Raw genomic sequence first — 19,264 nt, 5'->3', positions numbered from 1 at the left:
CAAATAGAGCTTTCTTTTGGTGGCATTTAATCACCCCTGTTTTTTTTTCCTAAAAGAAATTTTAAAAAGGCAAAAAATGTTGAAAAAAAAAAGTTTTTTTTTTAGTTTCTGTCAGTAAATTTTGTAAATAAGTAATTTTTCTCCTTCACTGATGGGTGCTGATGAGGCTGCACTGATGAGGAGGCACGAATATGCCACACTTATGGACACTGATATGTGGCACTTATGAGTGGCACTGGTGGGCACTGATTGTCGGCACTGATGGGCAGCAGTGATAGCCAGCACTGACTGGCATCACTATTGGCACTGGTTGGTATTAATAAGTGGCATTGATGGGCAGCAGCGATGAGCATTGATGGGCAGCACTGATAGCCAGCACTGACTGGCATCACTATTGGCCACTGATTGCTGGCACTGGTGGGCACTCAATTGGAATTGGGCACTGATTATCAGTGCCCTTATTACATACCCAGCAAGATCGCCTACGGCCATATCATCCTGAATGCGCTCGATCTCGTCTGATCTCAGTTGCTAAGCAGGGTCGGGCCTGGTTAGTACATGGATGGTAGGGCGCCTGAGAATACCATGTGCCATTGGCTTTTTTTTTTAATATGTTGTCGTCGATGACCTGTTTTATTTTTCTGCTTGTTTGCCGAGGTGACCATCTTGGCATTTGTCAAGAGGGTTGAGAGTGGCCAGCAAGATCGCCTATGGCCACATCACCCTGAATGCGCCCGATGTCGTCTGATCTGGGATGCTAAGCAGGGTCAGGCCTGGTTAATACCTGGATGGTAGACCACCTGGGAATACCAGGTTCCGTAGGCTTTTTTTTAATATGTTGTTGGCATCGACAACCTGTTTTATTTTTCTTCTTGTTTGCCGAGGTGACCATCTTGGCGTTTGTCAAGAGGGTTGAGAGTGGCCAGCAAGATTGCCTACAGCCAAATCACCCTGAATGCGCCCGATCTCGTCTGATCTCGGATGCTAAGCAGGGTCGGGCCTGGGATCCAAGGAGAGCAACTGAAAGCAGGATAAGAAGCCAGGAGGGATGTCAGCAAGCCAGTCTTGAAACAAGCAGCAGGAGATGGTTCCTTGTGATGTGACCAACGCAAAGGCAAATAAAAAAGTGAGCAGGGAGACTTTAAATAGGCAGGTCAGACGAGCATCATCAGGAACAGCTGGTAACTGTGGAAAGAGAAGAGAACTGGCTATTAGCCGACAGCTGAGCGGCCAGCTCAGAGGAAGAAGGGCTAAGCCAGCCTTGACATAAATATGTATATATGTATATATGTATGTGTATGTGTGTGTATATACAGTACAGGCTGTGGAAAAAATATGAATTCCTTGATTAATTGATTCATTTTTTGATCAATCAAATTTCTTTTGATCAGTACTCGCCTCTCCGCCAGCTTCCAGGTCTTCAGGGATTTCTGTCGGAGATCTGGTGACGTCACTGGACCCCTCCCCCCTTCCCCAAGTGCCTCCGTCTGCTAACGAAGGGAAGGGGGGAGGAGTCCGGTGATGTCGAAGTTCTGGTTGAACATAGCGCGTACGGGGGAGGAGCTACGAATGACGTCACCCGCTGCTGCCCTACGGAACTAACACGATTGTCGGCTTTACATGCTGTGTTTTTATCATCTTATACTTAAGCGGTGAGATGTGAGAGAAGTTTATGGTCCGTGTTAACCCTTTTGATACCCACCTGCATGACCACCTGTTTGCACATGGGGTCCATGCCATAAGGTGAGAGTGATTAGTTAGACCGGAGGTGGAGGGATTGTCACTGTACTGTGGAAAAAAAATGACTTGCGTCATTGCTACAGTTTGAATTTAAAATGTATTTGTGTGAACCGTGAAGTCAAAGCGGAGCTCCCCTTGAATTATAATCACTATCCTCCCTATACTTATTTCTCTCTGTGAAATATAAAGAGGACCTGTACCTTTCTGGTGACTTGCTCAGTCTTTTTTTACAGGCCATTTCCGGGTTCTGGTCGCTGCAGATATGGGCGTTGTTGCTGCGGATGAGGGTCGGGGTTGCAGCTGCTAGGTCTATACTTTCTCTGTGCCGCACTGTCTCCTGGGATCCAGTTTTCTTGTTCCCAGGAGTCTGTACGGCGGCCAGGCGCGAGTTATGGTGTGATTTAGAAAGCGGAAGTGACGTCATGACAGTCACGTTCAGAGGGCGGTTCAAAAACCGCCATTTCAAAAGAGGGAAAAAGGTAATACTGACCAGTATACCTGATCATTATTACCTGAGAGCAAGAAGAGAATGAGGACCACGAGGACCACGAGGAGCAAGGTGTTCCAGCGTGCATTCAACAAAGAAACCAACCAACAATCTGCAAAATCAAAGTAAGTTTAATTAGTTCTTTTAAAATAATAAAGTATTGTATTAAATGTCAAAATGCATTGTATTTCATATTGCCTTGATTATAAAAAATATATATATATATATTTTTTATTTGTTATTTTTTTTACTTTTTTAAACTCGATGCACATATAATTTGAAAAAAGAAATTTCTTTGATATTTTTTTTTTCATCTTTTATCTATTATTAAAAGAAATGCCACAAATAGTGTGTAATTATATATTATTTAATCTATATTGTAATTCTCACATTTAATTATAATTAAAAAAAAAAATTAATATTTCTATTTTTATGTAATATTATTTTTCTTTTTTTTTTTAAATAACTAGTTCTATAAATTATAATTAAATATAAAATATTTATAATTTTTTTAAAGGAAAACTTTTAATTAAATTATTAAAACTGTACAATGGTTAATTAAAAAAACTGGAAAATTGTATACTTACCTTTCCGTAATTTTCCTTTCCTGCCGCATCTTCATGGCAGCATACACTCTGGGTTGTGACTCCGTCCCCACAACCTGATAGGACCACATAGCTATAAAATTAAGATACGCCCCCCGCCCCGGTATTCTCTGTATATATGAATCACCTTTGTGGGTGGGATATTGTATGCTGCCATGAAGATGCGACAGGAAAGGAAAATTACGGAAAGGTAAGTATACAATTTTCCAGTTTCCTGTCACATCATGGCAGCATACACTCTGGGGATTAACTCGCAGACTGGGTGGGAGATGCAAAGGTAAACGTTTATTAGCAAGGAATAGAAGAGTTGGCTTGAATAATGGACTTTCCCAATTCTACTGTTGATAGCTGAGCTGAGTCCACCTTGTAGTGAGAGATAAAGGTGTTCCTGGAGGACCAAGTGGCCGCTCTGCAGATGGTTTCCGCTGAGACCCTACAATACGCTGCCCAGGAGGTGGCCACTGCTCTGGTGGAATGGGCCCTCAGGTCTTCAGGAATTTGCAACTCACTCAGCAAGTAGGCCTTCACCAACCAGGAGGCAATGGTTCGGGCCGACGCTGCTTGACCTCTCCTAAGGCCATAGGGAATGATGAAGAGGTTCTCCGATCTTTTAAAGGATTTGGACAGGGAAAGATATTTTATGATGTTGCCCCTTACATCCAGAGGATGAGGGTCACCCTGGTCTGTGTTAAGAGCTGGCAAGTTGATTTCCTGGTTGAAGTGAAAAGAGGGTGCCACCTTTGGGACAAAGTGATCCAAGGGTCTTAGAACTACTCTGTCCGGATGGATGATCAGATACGGCTCCTTAATCAGTAATGCTTGCATCTCTGAAACTCTCTTCGCTGATGTGATTGCGACCAGGAAGGTGACTTTTAGTGTCAGGTGCCAGAGGGAGATGTTTTCCAGCGGAAAACAGGGTTCTTTGGATAGTACCTCTAAGATGACTGATAGGTCCCATGTTGGAAAGGAAGGCTTCCTAGGTGGTCTTAGTTCAAGACAGGCCTTCTGAAATTGCATAACAAGGGGATTGTGAGCCCATTTAACTCCTGTCAGGGCGGATAAAGGTGACACCTGAACTTTCAGAGTACAAGAGCTAAGACCTTTGTCTAAGCCTGATTGCAGGAACTCTAGGATCAGAGGAGCCGAAAGGGAGGACAGATCCCTGCCAAGATCCTGAGCGCAGGCAACAAATTTCTCCCAGACCCTGCGGTAGGTACAGTTGGTGGTAGGTTTTCTGGCCTGGAGCAGGGTATCAGCTACCTTCTGGGAGCAGCCCTGACATAGATACCTAGCCCTCTCAGCCCCCAAGCCATCAAGTGTAGCTTCCCCGAATCTGGATGTAGCAGCTGGCCCTGGGAGAGCAAGTCGGCTGACAGGGGAAGAGTAAGAGGGTCTGCCGTGCTCAGTTGTAGGAGGGCGGCAAACCATGGCCTCCTGGGCCAAAAAGGAATCACCGCTATCACCAATGCCGTTGATCTCTTGAGCCTTAAGAGAAATCTCGCTATCAGGGGAGTCGGCGGGAAGATATACCCGAGATGGAAGTTCCAGGGATGCTGGAGGCAATCTGTCCCCTCCGCTAAGTGAAAGGGAAACCTCGACAGGAACCTTCGGCATTTGGAGTTTGCCGGAGTCGCAGCAAGGTCTATGTCTGGTTGAGACGAGGATCTTTCGATGCTGTAACAGTGACTCCCGGCTGTCAGAGGAGGAGAATATCATCCAGATAATGGTGGACTCGCAGCCCCCTCTCCCTCAGATGCGCGATAACTGGAAGAAGGACCTTTGTAAAAGTCCTGGGAGCCGTAGAAATTCCAAACGGAATACTTCAGAACTGAAAGTGTCTGTGGTTTAGCGAAAAACGGAGGAACTTTTGGAGTTCTGAATGGATAGGGATATGGAGGTAGGCGTCCTTTAGATCTATGGAGAGCATCCAGTCCCCCAGATTTATGGCCTGGAGGATAGACTGGAGGCTCTCCATTTTGAATGCTTCTACCTGGATAGAGCGGTTTAAGTTTAGATCCAGGACCGGACGTAGGTCCCCTGATTTCTTTTTTACTAGAAATAGAGGGGAATAGAACCCCCGACCTCTTTGGGATAGGGGCACCTCGGTAATTGCTTCCTTTTGGAGCAGATCCTGAACGTATCGGGTCAAGGCTAACCTCTTTTGCCGGGATGATGGGAGGTTTGTTGGGCAAAAATGGTCCCCCGGGGGAAGTCACCTGAATGACCATCTGTGCCCGACGCGAACGGTGGTTAACGTCCAGGGGTCGCTTATTGTTTCCGCCCAGACCAGCGTGAACTTTGAGAGTCTGGCCCCCACCACTGCTGGCTGGGCGGACACACCTTCAAAAGGACTTCTTGTCAGTAGATGGCGGGGTCCTGGGCTTCTGGAACTTCAGGAAGGACATTTGAGGGGCCTTCCAGTTCCTTCTGTACTCCCTACCAGGCCTGTAGGACTTGGCATCCCTGTACCTGTCTGGGAGGTTACGCTTAAAGGGAGGAGGCCTCTGAAGCTTTGGCTTTCTATCCGAGGGGATAAGCCCTGATTTTCCGCCAGTGACCTTAGAAATAGCAGAGTCCAATTTTGCGCCGAAAAGGTTCTCGCCATCATACGGGATGCTGCACCAATTGGACTTGGAAGCAGGATCTGCCGCCCAGGGTTTGAGCCAGAGAGCCCGTCTGGCCATTACCGAGGACAATATAGCCCTGGATGCAGACTTAATAGCATCCACAGATGCCTCTGCCACAAAATCCCCTGCAAGGCTTAGTTCTTGCAGAGCCCTAACTATCTGGTCCTGATCAGCGCCTTGGATACAAGCTTTTCTGTGCTTGCTGACCAACTGGCAATAGCCTTACCCACAGCTGCAAGAACCACTGCTGGCCTGCATACGCCTCCTGATGCTAGGTAAGCTCTTTTGAGATCAGTATCGATCTTCCTATCCAGGACGTCTTTGAATGACACGGCGTCCTCGATAGGGAGCGTAACGTGTCTGGCCAGGCACATGAGGGATGCATCCAACACTGGCGGGGACACGAGAGATTTAATTTTAGAGGATATAGTTTGGCAAGCTGATTGTTGAGACTTGCTTTCTTCTGGGGTCTCTGCCACTCGTCTCTGATAAGTTCCTCCAACTCATCAATGAAGGGGAAGGCTTTGGGTTCTCTCTTCAGGTTCGGGAAATATTTTCTCCTTTTGGGTTGAGCCTCCTGGGGTTCCTCCCAGCTAATGGCCCCCTTCACTGACCTCACAAAAGGCTCTATTAGGGAGAAGTCAAAGCCCGCTGAAGCCTCTAGTTCTTCCTCATCTGAAGGAGAATCATGCTCTCTGGAAGTATTTGGGGGAGCCGGCGAAGCACCCCATGGAGATAACTCAGTGTCGGGAGCGACACGTGGGGCAGAAGACTCTGTGAGCTCTCTGTGTTCTTGCCCTTTCTCTCTGGTGGCTTCTTCAAAGCACCTGCGGCATGCCAACATATCTGGAAGGGCTATGGCCCCGCATACCCAGCAGGTATTTTCAGAAGGATGGGAGTGGCGTGCTGGTGAATGGTGCCTCCAGTCAGGGGATCTTCTTCGGCGGGAATGGCTGCGCCTTGAATGAGACCTGGAGCGACTCCTTCTTCGACTCCCTTTCCCTGAGCGACTTCCTCCACCGAATGGCTCTGCCTATGGCCAGAGCGGCTTCTTCTATGCAAGGAATCTCTGCGAGATGATCTTGCGGACCTGATGGGGCTAACCATTTAGGTAGCGCTAGTGCGTCCTGCTCTCTTTTTCGATCTTCTCTACTTACCAAACTCCTCCCCTCTTACCTATTATGCTGGTGGTGATCTGCTGGAGCAGTAGTCTCCATGGATAGGGAACAGAGGAAGCCTGAAGACACAGGTAACACAAAAAGGGTAAGGAAGATAAAGCCATAACAGAAACAAGAGGGGAATAGAAAGAAGAAAAATACAGGGGAGATACTTACCAAACAGAGAGGCAACACTGGTGCAGAAAAAACAGAAATGCAGCAGTCATGAAATTCAGCTGAGCACAAAAAACAGGCAAAAAAAGGCATCTGCGTTAAAAAAAGGCATCTTCCCCTTTTAAAATTGGAGCCGGGGTCATGTCCCACCCGCACATGCTCAGTAGCTCCGTGCGGCCGCCGGCTCCATCTTGGAAAAGGGAAAAGACATAGATAGACATACACATTCTGCCCAAAGTGCACAGTGAGCATGTGCAAAGGGGCAAAGTGACCAGGAAGAGTGCTGAAGCTGCTGTGGGACAGAGCTCAGCAAAAGGAAGTAAAATATGGCAGAAAGGCAACACTGGGGGAAAGGCACCATACAACCTAAGGTGACAAGAGATACTGAAGGTAGAGAGTATGCTGTCAGGTTGCAGACAGAGTGACACCAGGGAGGAAGAGGAAACCGGAGACCACCGCAGGTACTAAGCCTGTTTAAGGCTTAAAGACCGATCTTTTTATTATATGCCTTCAGCCTGTTTAAGGCTTACTTCCAATGGCTATAGAGGCAATGCTCTGTTTGCAGAGAAAAAGTATTCATACCCCCGAGATCACCAGAGTGCGGTTCCTTCCATTTAGCTTTCTTTAGAGGCTTTACCGGTAAGGACTTCCACCCAGGAGAGGCTAGAACCTGGCTGGGGCGAAGCAGTAAGAGGGTGATGATCCGTGCGGTCCCAACAGGTGAGGAAAAATAAGAGAATACCGGGACGGGGCGTATCTTCATTTTATAGCTATGTGGTCCTATCAGGTTGTGGGGGCGGATTCACAACCCAGAGTGTATGCTGCCATGATGCGACAGGAAAAATATATATATATATAATTTATTTATTTATTTTTTGTTAAAATTTCAACAAGGTCTCAGTTCACCGCGCTCTTCTTTTTCACAAAGAAGAAACCAGCACCAGCAGGAGACGAGGACTTGCTGATGAAACCTCGAGAAAGTGCGTCAGCAACATACTCCTCCATGGCCTTATCCTCCAAGACCGACAAAGGGTAAACCCGGCCACGAGGAGGTATGGCACCAGGTTGAAGGTCAATTGCGCAATCATAAGGCCGGTGTGGAGGCAAACTACCAGCTTGACCTTTATCAAAGACATCGCCAAAATCACGGTACTCCTCCGGCAAGGAGGGGAGTGAAGCGGTGCACAGGACCTTGGATACCTTCAGGAAGCATGTCTCACTGCATTGTGGTGACCAGGAGAGAACCTCAGCACGGAGCCAATCAAAAGAGGGGTTCTGCCTCTGTAACCAAGGTTAACCACTAATCAGCGGAAATCTGGGTGAGGAAATAACTTAGAATTGGATTATCTCATGGTGAAGAGCCCCTACAGCCATAGACAACGGAACCGTCTCATGAGTCACATGGGCAGGCTGTAAAGGTCTCCCGTCAAGAGCCTCAATGGCAAGTGGAGTGTCACGCAGCTGCAGCGGAATCGAGTGCTGCGAAACAAATGCAGCATCAATGAACAGGCCTGCAGCCCCAGAGTCGATTAGAACCTGTATCTCGATGGACGACTCAGCCCAAGAAAGGGTGACCAAAACCAGGGGCTTATCCTTCTGGATAACTGGGGAGGAAACAACGCCCCCTAAGGTCTGTCCATGACAGGACCTCAAGGTTCGGGCGTTCCCTGGACGGGTAGGACGAGACCTCAAAAAGTTACCTGCCTGGCCACAATAAAGGCACAATCTCTCCCTCCTCCTAAAGGCTCTCTCATCCGCAGAGAGAGACACGTGAAGCCCAGGTGCATGGGTTCATCTTCAATGACCAACTTGGTACCAGGAGGCATGGGAGGTAAGGGAGGCATGGGTGGGACTACAAAGCTCGGAGGAAAACGTACAGGAGGCTTCCGCAAGCACTCCTTAAGAGAAAGTCTTTCTCTGAGTCTGGAGTCAATGAGAATGGCAAACGAGATCAAGCTCTCCAGCTCAGTGGGTATAGCTCGGGCTTTTAAAGGAGGCCACAAACTGAGGGAAACTCAGAAAACAGGTTTTTGCACCTCCCATAGAGGGTTAGCCCAGGCCAAGGCTCTCTCAGAAAGAAAAGATATCACGAAACCTACTTTGCTTCTGTCTGTGGGAAATGCCTGGGGCAGCATTTCAAAGTATATCTCAACCTGATTGAGAAACCCTCTGCATTGAACTGGATCGCACCCATCGGACTCGAACGTTCGAAATCAAAAGTGCTAATTTTAAAGGCTAATATGCAAGATAAGCAACAGACAACACCAGCAATAAGGGGTATCTCCAGGTGTATACTGTTCTGGAGGCACACAACACCCACTTTAACTCCTGCAGATACCTGTATTAGAGAACACCAGCAATAAAAGGTAGATACAGGTGTATACTGTGCTGCATCTCATCTCACAAATGAATTGAAGCAAGCAAACATTCATTGATGGGCGTTGGTAGGCTGCATTTGATGGGCGCTGGTGAGGCTGCATTGATGGGCGCTGATGAGGCTGCATTTATGGGCTCTGGTGAGGCTGCCAGGATGGATGCTGGTAAGGCTGCTTTTGATGGACGCTGGTGATGTAGCGTTTATGGGCACTGGTAAGGCTGCATTTGATGGGCACTGGTAAGGCTGCATTTGATGGGCGCTGGTGAGGCTGGATTCAATGGGCACTTCATTAAAAAGGTGAGGTTTACATGGGCAGGGGAAAGGGGGTGGAGTCAGGAGTGGAGCCAGGGGTGGCAAAAGGTCTTTTTGCTTAGGATGTCAAAAGTCCTTGCACCAGCCCTGCCACCACCAAATCTGCGGTGGAAGGGTCAGTTACTTCAAGAGTCCTTTTTACAATGAGAACGACCTCCTCAGAGCAGTCTTTTGAGTGGGTGAATAACCCTTTGCTCTTGCTGTTCTTTAGGTTCTGGGGTTACAGGTACACTGGTCTCTTCTTCTTCCTGCATATCAGCTTCAGTTTCCTCAATGAAGGATGGAAAGTCTTAGGGGTCTGTTGTCAGCAGGTAAGATTGAGGGTCTTCCAACTCTTCAAAAGGTGGACTTTAAGGTCCAAACTCAGGATCCTCTGGTCTGAGAGTCACCTCAGTCACCTTGGAAGGAGAGGAAAAGGGAAGGTGGCAGGCACTGACATTTGAGATGGCCACAGCCAATCTTTCTCTTTATCCTCACTGTTTTCATCTTCAGCAAGGGGTAGAGAGTGAGATCTAGTCACTGGCTGTGATCTTTGTGAGTCCATGGGTGTGGACTGTAAATCTGGCTCTGGTGGCACGTTGTGGAAAATGTTAGATGTATTTTTATATGTATTGTCATAAGAGTCCCCCCGTGTTCATTCTCCCCTAGCCCGCTCTAAAGAGCTGACTGGGGCAGACTAACGCTGGTTGAGATCCGTTAGGTAACGTTAACACCACTTGATCTTACCGGATTTAACGAATATCTATTAGCCTGAATGATTTTTGGCCAGAAAATTTGATAAGGGGGGGCTAACCCTTCCTTATGTACCACCTAATATCTCTATTATGATGTGGAATATCTCTGAAATTATTAAAATTAAAGCTGTCCAGCTGACTTCATCTCTGCCTACGCCTTGGTCACATCACAAGAAACCATCTCCTGCGGTTCTGTTTAAAGACTGGCTTGCTGACATCCCTTTTGGCTCCTTTTCCTGCTTGCTGCTGTTTCACTTGGATCTCTGACTTCTGGCCTGGCTGATTACCCGATCTGGTTATTGAACTCTGGCCTGGCTGACTACTCGATCCAGTTGCTGGAGTCTGGCTATGCTTTGACTACGCTTTTTCTACTTACCTTTTTATTTTTATTTAATAAACAAGTGTGATTTAATTGTACTTCTGTCTCGGTCTGATTCATGGTTTCTGACACTATTAGCCTGAATGATTTTTGGGCAGAAAATTGCATGTGGGGGGGCTAACCCGTCCATATGTACCACATAATATTTGTATTTTGATGTGTAATATCTCTGAAATGATGGGAGATCTAACATTAAAACCACTTGATCTTACCGGATCTAAGGAATATCTATTAGCCTGAATGGTTTTTGGCCAGAAATTTTAATAAAAGGGGGTGACCCCCCTCATTAGTCACTTAATAAGCCTCTAATTATGTGAGATCTAACGTCAAAACCACTTGAACGGATCTAACGAATATTTATCAGCCTGAATGATTTTTGGCCAGAAAATTTGATAAGGACAGGCGAACCCGTCCTTATGTACCACCTAATATCTCTATTTTGATGTGGAATATCTTTGAAATTATGTGAGATCAAATGTCAAAACCACTTGATCTTACCAGATCTAATGAATATCTATTAGCCTGAATGATTTTTGGCCAGAAAATTGAATATGGGGGGGCTAACTCATCCATATGTACCACCTAATATCTTTATTTTGATGTGTAATATCTCTGAAATGATGTGAGATCTAACGTTGAAACCAATTAATCTTACTGGAGCTAATGAAAATCTATAAGCCTGAATGATTTTTGGCCAGAAAATTGCATGTGGAGGGACTAACCCTTCCATATGTACCTCCTAATATCTCCATTTTGATGTGGAATATCTCTGAAATTATGTGAAATCTAACGTTAAAACCATGTGATCTTACCGGATCTAACGATTATCTATAAGCCGGAATGATTTTTGGCCAGAAAATTTGATAAGGCGGGCTGATGACGGGTTAGCCCCCACTGCAAATACTGTAGCTGTTAATATTGCTTCTTCTGTGTGAGATCTAACGCAAGCAACGGTTGATCTAACCTGATCTAAAAAAGATCTAACAAACTGAATAAGATTTTTTTTAAATATTGATATGGGGGGGCTAACCCGGCAGAGGTACGTTTACCTACTGTACATTGTAAAAAATCACAGCAGAGGGAGGTTAGAGGTTACAGAAAGGTCACTGTGCAATACAAACAACCAAACATTGAATACCAAAAATGGTCCTCAGTGACCAAAAAAAGCCCGGCCCTTCTAGGCTAAATATTATCCTTGGTGACCAAAAACAGCACTCCTGGTCCTTGGAGGCCAAAAATGGGCCCCAGTGAAAAAAACAGCACAACCAGCTTTTTTGGTCACTGAGGACCTTTTTGGCATTCAAAGGTCAGGAGTGTGCCTTTTTTAGTCACCAAGGACCGTTTTGGGCATTTAATCACTTCAGCGCTGGACCATCTGGCTGGCCAAAGACCAAAGCACTTTTTGCTATTCGGCACTGCGTTGCTTTAACCACTTGCCGACCATTGCACTCTGATGTACTTCCCCACTTTGGGGACAAGCAGAGGCATCTTTAGGGGGTGGCCCGAGTCTGGGACCAATAGCCCAGCGTCTCTCGTCTCGGTCCAGAATGCAGGGAACAGGGGCAGACTGAGCCATGGTCGGGCTGGCTCCGGCTCCAGCTCCAGCTTTAGCTCTGCCACGTTTCCACCTGACTTTACTCTTGGTCACTGGGTGCTATAGCCGCCTGGTGGCTAGCAACCATTAACGTCACTGCCCACTGTGCCCACACGGCCCAACATTCAAAGCAGAGGAGGATTGCACTTCCTCCTCCTCCACGCTAGTGCTCGTGGGGCCTGGCCTACGACTTCTGGTCTGAATTGTCCCGCCGCTGCTGTGGCAGCATGGAGTGTAGAGCCCAGGAGGGAGAGAAAGGGGTGACGCCGCCACCCTGAGCAGCATTCGCAGCGGTTCCCTTAGCCTACACTCCTCCAATCTTAGTCCTCTCCCAGCTTGCTGTGCTGGAGCAGGAAGAAGGCAGAAATGACAATGCGGCGGCCGCACCACATCAATACCCACTTGGGCGGGCGGCTCTCCTCTTCTCCTCTGGCTGCCTTGCACACCAGCACCACGGATGAGCTGCTGCTGCAGTGCCTGAACACATGAAGTCTATCTCCTCCTGGTCAGGTAGGTCATTTAGAGTTTGTATGTCAAGTACCAGGTCAGTGTGTGTCAGGTAGGTCAGTGTATCTCAGTGTGTGTCGTGTAGGTCAGTGTATGCATGTCAGGTAGGACAGTGTAGGTCAGAGTGTGTCGTGTACGTCAGTGTGGGTCAGGTAGGTCAGTGTATGTATGTCTGGTAGGTCAGTGTGTGTCGGGTAGGTCAGTGTATGTATGTCGGGTAGGTCATTGTGGGTCACGTAGGTCATCATTTTTTCCCACAAATAGAGCTTTATTTTGAAGGTATTTCATTGCCTCTGCAATTCATTTTTTTTTTTTTTTTTTAAATAACGTTTTCTTTATTTTCATTAACAGCACAGGAAGATAAGCAGTACAGAGGCGTAGTAGCAGCAATGCAATTACAAAACATAGCAAGGTCAGAAATAAGCACGCTACCTGTGGTAACGGACCATGGGCACGTATAGCAAGGCATAATAATGTGGTTGGCCAAGAGCGGGGGGTCAGGAGACACACACAGTCAACTGCCTGCTCCCAAGCCCAAGAGGCCCTGTAAATTCTGCCATATGTCCTATGCAACACACTTAAAGTAGAGCGGCAAGAGTCCGCCGCAGCAATAGTCAAAGTCAGAAGAGGAAAGAGAGAAAAAAGACGAAGAAAAGAAAACCAGTGATCCGCGTTGTCGTACCGAACTCGGTGTGCCCCTAATCCTCCAGCAGCCGCCATCTCCCCCAAACCAGATCGAATTCCTCCATCCTGTCCCGTATTCTGGCAGTCATTTTCTCCATGAGTTCGATGTCCTTTATTCTAGAATAAAGGGCTTCCATAGTCGGGGCCGTTTGGCTTTTCCAACGGAGGGCTATCAAGCATCGGGCTGCCGTGAGAACATGTCTCAGAAGCTTCCGAGACGGTTTAGCTAGCTTAATTCGGGACAGGCCAAATAGGAAGAACTTGGGTTCAAACGGGACGGGCACCCCCAGCAAGCGGGCAAGGAGCTGTTGGGTCAGAGTCCAGAAAGGGGATATCGAGGGGCAAGTCCAGTATATGTGGAACAGGGTACCCCTGTCTTTTAGGCAGCGCCAGCAACGATCAGAGGCGGAGGGATATATTTTGTGCAGCACCTCTGGAGTCCGGTACCAACGGAAGAGTATCTTGTAGGCATTTTCCTTGTAAAGGGTGCAAAGAGAAGATTTGGCTGCCTGTCGCCACACCCCCTGCCAATCCTCAAGGGAGAGCTCCTCCCCCAGGTCCCTCTCCCACTTCAACATATACTTGTGCTTGCCCCTCGCCTGGGAGTGGTGTGAGCTGAGAATGCGGTATATATCCGAGATCAACCCCCTGCCATTCCGACCGTTCAATATAATCATCTCAAATGGGGAGGGCGGGGAGAATTGGAGTCTCGGGGCCAGGGTTTGTGCAAAGTGTCTTATTTGAAGATAACTGTAGAACGTCTGTCGGGGGAGGTCATGTTTGGTCTGGAGCTCCCAGAAGGAGAGCAGCTTTCTCGATCTGGGGTCCACCAGGTGTCCCAGGTGAAATAGACCTCGGGACGCCCAGGGCCAGGACATCTGGTGGGTCAGGCTGTCTGGGAGCATGGGGTTGTAAAGGAACGAGGTCATCAGGGACGAGTCCGAGTGTAGCTTGCAGTGGCGAGACAGCTTCCGCCAAAGCTGATGGAGGTGAGCTATCGAGCCCAACAAGCGGTTCGGCTCAATCGCCACCTCCGCTCCCCAGAGCAGACTGTTCGGGTGCACCGGGGCCAACCATATTTTTTCTATCTCCGACCACTTGTTATATGACCGTTGAGGGAACCAGGAGACTATCGCCCGGAGCATCGTCGCCTGGTAGTACCTAACCAAGTCAGGGAACGCCAAACCGCCGTCTGAGCGTAAGGCAGTGAGAACCGTGCCCGGGACCCGATGTTTTTTAAAGTTCCATACAAATTGTAATAAGTCTTTCTGGAGCATACGGAGGTGTGCGTAGGGGATCGGGACAGGCAGTGTCTGAAATAGGTAGAGAAGTTTGGGGAGGATTACCATTTTAATGGACGCGATCCGCCCCGTAAGGGATATATGGTGTGTTTTCCATTTATGGATAAGTCCCCTGATCTCCCTATAGAGGGGGGGAAAGTTGGCCTGGTATAGAGTGTGGAAGGATGGGGTAATTTGAACCCCTAGATATTTAAGAGAGGAAGTCTCCCAACGATAAGGGAAAGCCGAGCGCAAATGAGCCCCTTCAACTAGGGGCATATTAAGTGGGAGGGCGACTGACTTGGATGCGTTTATTTTGTAGCCCGAGATCGCCCCGTACCGGCCAAGTTCTGCGTGTAGGTTGGGTAAGGAGGTCCTGGGCTGGGTCAGGGTGAGGATGACGTCGTCAGCGAAGAGCGATATTTTAAATTCCCTGCCCCGAACCGAGACACCCCGGACAGCAGAGGAGAAAGAGGACATCCCTGGCGGGTGCCATTAGCGATAGGGAAAGTCGAAGAAATTGCATACGGGGTCTTGACTTGAGAAGTGGGGGTGGTGTAAAGGTGTTGTATAGCGTGCAGGAAGGGACCCCGGAAACCCATATGGGTTAGAGTCGCCGTCATAAAGGGCCAGCTCAGGCGATCAAACGCCTTTTCCGCGTCTAGACTCAGGACCAGGGAGGGGCGACCAGTCTTGTTCGCTACATCAATGAGGTCAATAACTTTCCTGGTGTTGTCACCCGCTTGTCGAAGAGGTACAAAGCCAACCTGATCCTTATGGACCAGGGCAGGAAGGATTGTATTGAGGCGGTTGGCCAGGATTTTCGTAAAGATCTTTAGGTCTGAGTTTAATAAGGCGATAGGCCTATAACTGGCGCATGAGGTCTGGTCCTTGTCTGGTTTAGGGATAAGGGATATAAAGGAGGCCAACATCTCCGTTGGGACCGGGGCCCGTGTGAGGAAGGAATTGAATAGCTTGGTCATGTATGGGCTCAAGATGGGTAGAAACATTTTATAGTACTCGTACGGGAAGCCATCTGGACCCGGAGATTTGTGAGCGGGGAGCGCCTTTACAGTCGCTGCCAGTTCCTCATCGGTGATGAGGGCGTTCAGTTCCTGGAGTTCTGCGTCCTGCACCTGGGGCAGTGTCACGCCAGCTAGGTAGTTGGCTATGCGGTCAGCTAAGTCAGGGGTTGGTGGGTTATGGGGTATGTCCCTCTTGTTGTACAGGTCCGTGTAAAAGTCAGCAAATGTATCCGCGATATCCTGCGGGTGAGACAAAAGGTCTCCCCCACGGTTCTTAATTTGGGAGGGCGCGGAGGCTTGCGTGCGATCAGCCAGCTTCCTGGCCAATAGGGTCTGCGCTTTATTGCCCTTATCATAATAGAGCTGTCGTAGGCGGATAAGCGCTTTTTCAACCGAACCAAGCGCAAGATCGCGAAGAGTAAGTCTTACCTGCACTATCTGCTTGACCAGTGACAGTGAGGGAGACCCCTGAAGCTTAGCCTCAAGGGCCTTCAGCCGCCCCTCAGCCAGCCGCCTAGCGGCCTGTGCATCTCTCTTCAGAACCGAGGAGAGAGCAAGGCAGCGCCCCCGAGCAACCGCCTTGTGGGCCGCCCAAAGGGTGGGGAGGGAAACGTCAGAAGTGTCATTTTCGGCAAAGTACAGTCGGAGCGTGGATTCCAGCTCCGTTTTGGCCGGGGAGTGCTGCAGGAGGTAATTGTTCAGTCGCCAGTTACACGGCCTGCGAAGAGGGGCTCCAATATTTAGCGTCAGGGTGATCGGGGCGTGGTCGGACCAAGAGATGGGTAATATGTGTGCTGCACGGACCGCCCTTAAGGTGTGGCTGTTCACAAAAAAGTGGTCTATACGCGAGTGGGTGCGGTGCGGTGCCGAGTAAAAGGTGTATTGGCGGTCCCGTGGATGTAAAGTACGCCAGGCATCAAAGAGGGCGCGTCGTCTGGTGAGCTGGCGGAACAGCGTTGAGTCCCTCAGGACCCTAGTCTGAGATGCCCGTGGGTTCACCACCATGCGATCATGTATAACAGATGGAATAAGGTTGAAGTCCCCCCCTATCACCAGAATCTCGGAAGGCGACCTAAATAGGCGAGAAAGCACGCCGGACAAAAATCGGTGTTGGTGGACATTCGGGGCGTAGAGGGCGCATAGAGTCACAGCCTGCGCCAGCCAGATACCGCGAAGGATGACAAAATGGCCCTTTGGGTCTAGGTACGTTGATGTGCACGTAAAAGGGGGAGCCCTTTCTGATAAGGATAGCCACCCCCGCCCTCTTACGCGAGCTAAAGGCTTGGTACACCAGGGGGAAATGTCTTAAGGCAAATTTAAAGGAGTCCCCTTGGTTAAAATGCGTTTCTTGGACCATCACTATATCCGCCCCGGATCGCCTAAATTCTTGGAGCGCAAGATGGCGTTTCTTGTTGGAGTTTAGGCCATGTACATTTAAAGATAGTATCTTAGCCATGATCAAGGGGATGGTCGGGGTTGATCATACTTAGCTTCTGCCGCTGGAAGGGTAGGTGCCCCAGGGGGAGAGACGACCGCCGGGGGAGGGCTGACACACGACTGGACCACTGGCAGAGACCCGCACAGGGGGCGGGGCGGAGAAAGAGTCTGAAAAAGAGAAAAGGAGTGAAAACATAAACAAAGTACAAAACCAAAGTTAACTGCAACATATGTCAGGTCCAGGAGCCCTATAGGGGCTCTGAACCGAAGAGGTTCCGATAGGTCTCCTGAGCTGGGCGTCTCCCGACCCCTAAAAAAAAAAAACAGGTGGGGGGGAGAAGGCCAGGCCAGGCAGACACCAATAGTTTTTAAAGTTCAAGGGAACCAATAGGTGGAAAACCACAAGGGGGGTCTGTGACTCGGGAGTCGATCTGTCCTCAGACTCTACCCGAGCCAGCCCTGGGTGAAAAAACAATTCCAGGAAAACAAACAAAACAGAAAAATAAAAATAAAAAAGGAAATCTTGTAGCGTTCAGGCCATCGGGGGAAGGGGGGTGAACAAACCCCAAGTAAAACAAAATGAGTGGGAACTCAGACAAATGGCGGGAAGGCCCGCTGGTGGGGGGATCCATGTCACTTATGTTTAGGTGATCTGCGGTCCGGCTCTGAACCCCGGTGCCATTTAGCCGATGGGACTTTCTGCCAGAGCACCGGCGGAGGCGGTTGAGAAGGTATCAGATCCCATTCCGGGAGCTTGGGGACCGGCAGGCCCAAAGTGTCACAGAAGGAGGCCAGGTCCTCCGGGTATCGAAGGAACGCCGACTTCCCCTGGTGTCTAGCTGTAAGGCAGAAGGGGAAACCCCAGCGGTAAAGTATGCTCCTGTCCTGCAAGACTTGAAGAAGGGGCAGCAGCAGCCGAAGTTTTTGGAGGGCTATCCAGGAGACATCCGGGTAAACCTGGATCGGAGCGTTGTCAAACATAAGATTGCGTATGGAGCGGGACTTACGCATGATGTCTTCCTTGAAGGGGAAAGAGTGGATCCTACAGATAACATCTCTTGGTTTGGAGGCCGGGCCCTTGGGGCGGAGGGCTCGATGGGCTCTGTCCATCTCAATGGGCTTGGCCGGGTCTTCTCCCAGCATTCCATTAAACAGTGCTTGCAGATTGGTCTGCAGGTCCTCGGGTCCCTCGGTTTCGGGGAGGCCACGGACGCGAATGTTGTTCCGCCGGCCCCTGTTATCAAGATCTTCCACGTGACGCTGCATGTCCCGTAGGAGGAGTCAGTGGTCCGAGCTCTCTACCTGAGTGCGGTGTACTGCCAGCTTGGTCTCCTGAATCTCCTCCTCCGCCATCTCGACTCGTTCAGCCAGGTGTTTAAGGCCGGCGTGCAGGGACTGGATTTCAGCACGACAGGTGGCTTGCACTTCCGCCACGAGTTGTTTAAAATCATCTTTGGTGGGGATGGCTGACAGATAGGAGTGCCAAGGGGGATATCCACCCTCGTGATGCCCCATGGGGGGCTGGAGCGGCAGTGAGCATGGAGGAGAGCCTCCCTGCCCCGACCCTGCTGCCAAGGAGGGGGGCCGGGATGAAGGGGGGTGCAAGTGTTCGGACCATGAGGTAGCATGGGGGGAGTCCAAGGAGGGGTCCGGGCGGACATTCAGGGAGTGCGGGGAGTGGGGGCGGACCACCTGGGCATAGGTGGGATGGCTAGCCATGTGGGCTCTGGGCAGACTCGCGTCCCTGGATCGAGGCTGCCGCTGGATCTTGGGGGGGCAGAGAACTGCCTGATGTGCAGAGCCCCCCCCCTCAGTCAGGGGGGGCGCTGCGTCTTCCGCACTGCAGGGGGGGTCCTCCGTGGCTCCTGGTGCAGATGGGGAGGGAGACACTGCCATGGCTGGGTCCGGGCCGTCCGCAGTAAGCGGGGGAAGGCCTCAGAGCATTGAGTGGGAGATGGGGGAAGCTGCTGGTCCGTGGCCTGAGGCCCCTGCGGGGCGGATGGTGGAGTGGAGGAGGGAGGGCTGTCACTCACCCACGGTGATGCTCCTGTGCATGGCGGCTCTTGCGGGGACCCGTGACCGTCCCGTGGAGCAGTCCAGCCGTGCTTGTGCTGTGTCGCCGGGTCCGCTGCCGCCATCTTGCCG

At 49.6% G+C, this 19,264-nt stretch overlaps 2 pseudogenes; both read left to right on the top strand.

Annotated features, from left to right (window-relative positions):
• Window positions 1-480: 480 nt before the first annotated feature.
• On the top strand, window positions 481-599 carry LOC143932160 (5S ribosomal RNA; annotated as a pseudogene).
• Window positions 600-706: 107 nt separating this feature from the next.
• Window positions 707-825, top strand: LOC143931932 (5S ribosomal RNA; annotated as a pseudogene).
• Window positions 826-19,264: the final 18,439 nt, after the last annotated feature.

Source organism: Lithobates pipiens, unplaced genomic scaffold (genome assembly GCF_037356315.1).
Source record: "Lithobates pipiens isolate NorthernLeopardFrog02 unplaced genomic scaffold, aLitPip1_a1.2 Scaffold_25, whole genome shotgun sequence".
NCBI lineage: Eukaryota > Metazoa > Chordata > Amphibia > Anura > Ranidae > Lithobates > Lithobates pipiens.
The sequence above is the reverse complement of the archived record's forward strand: the minus strand, read 5'-3'. Positions and strand labels throughout refer to the sequence as shown.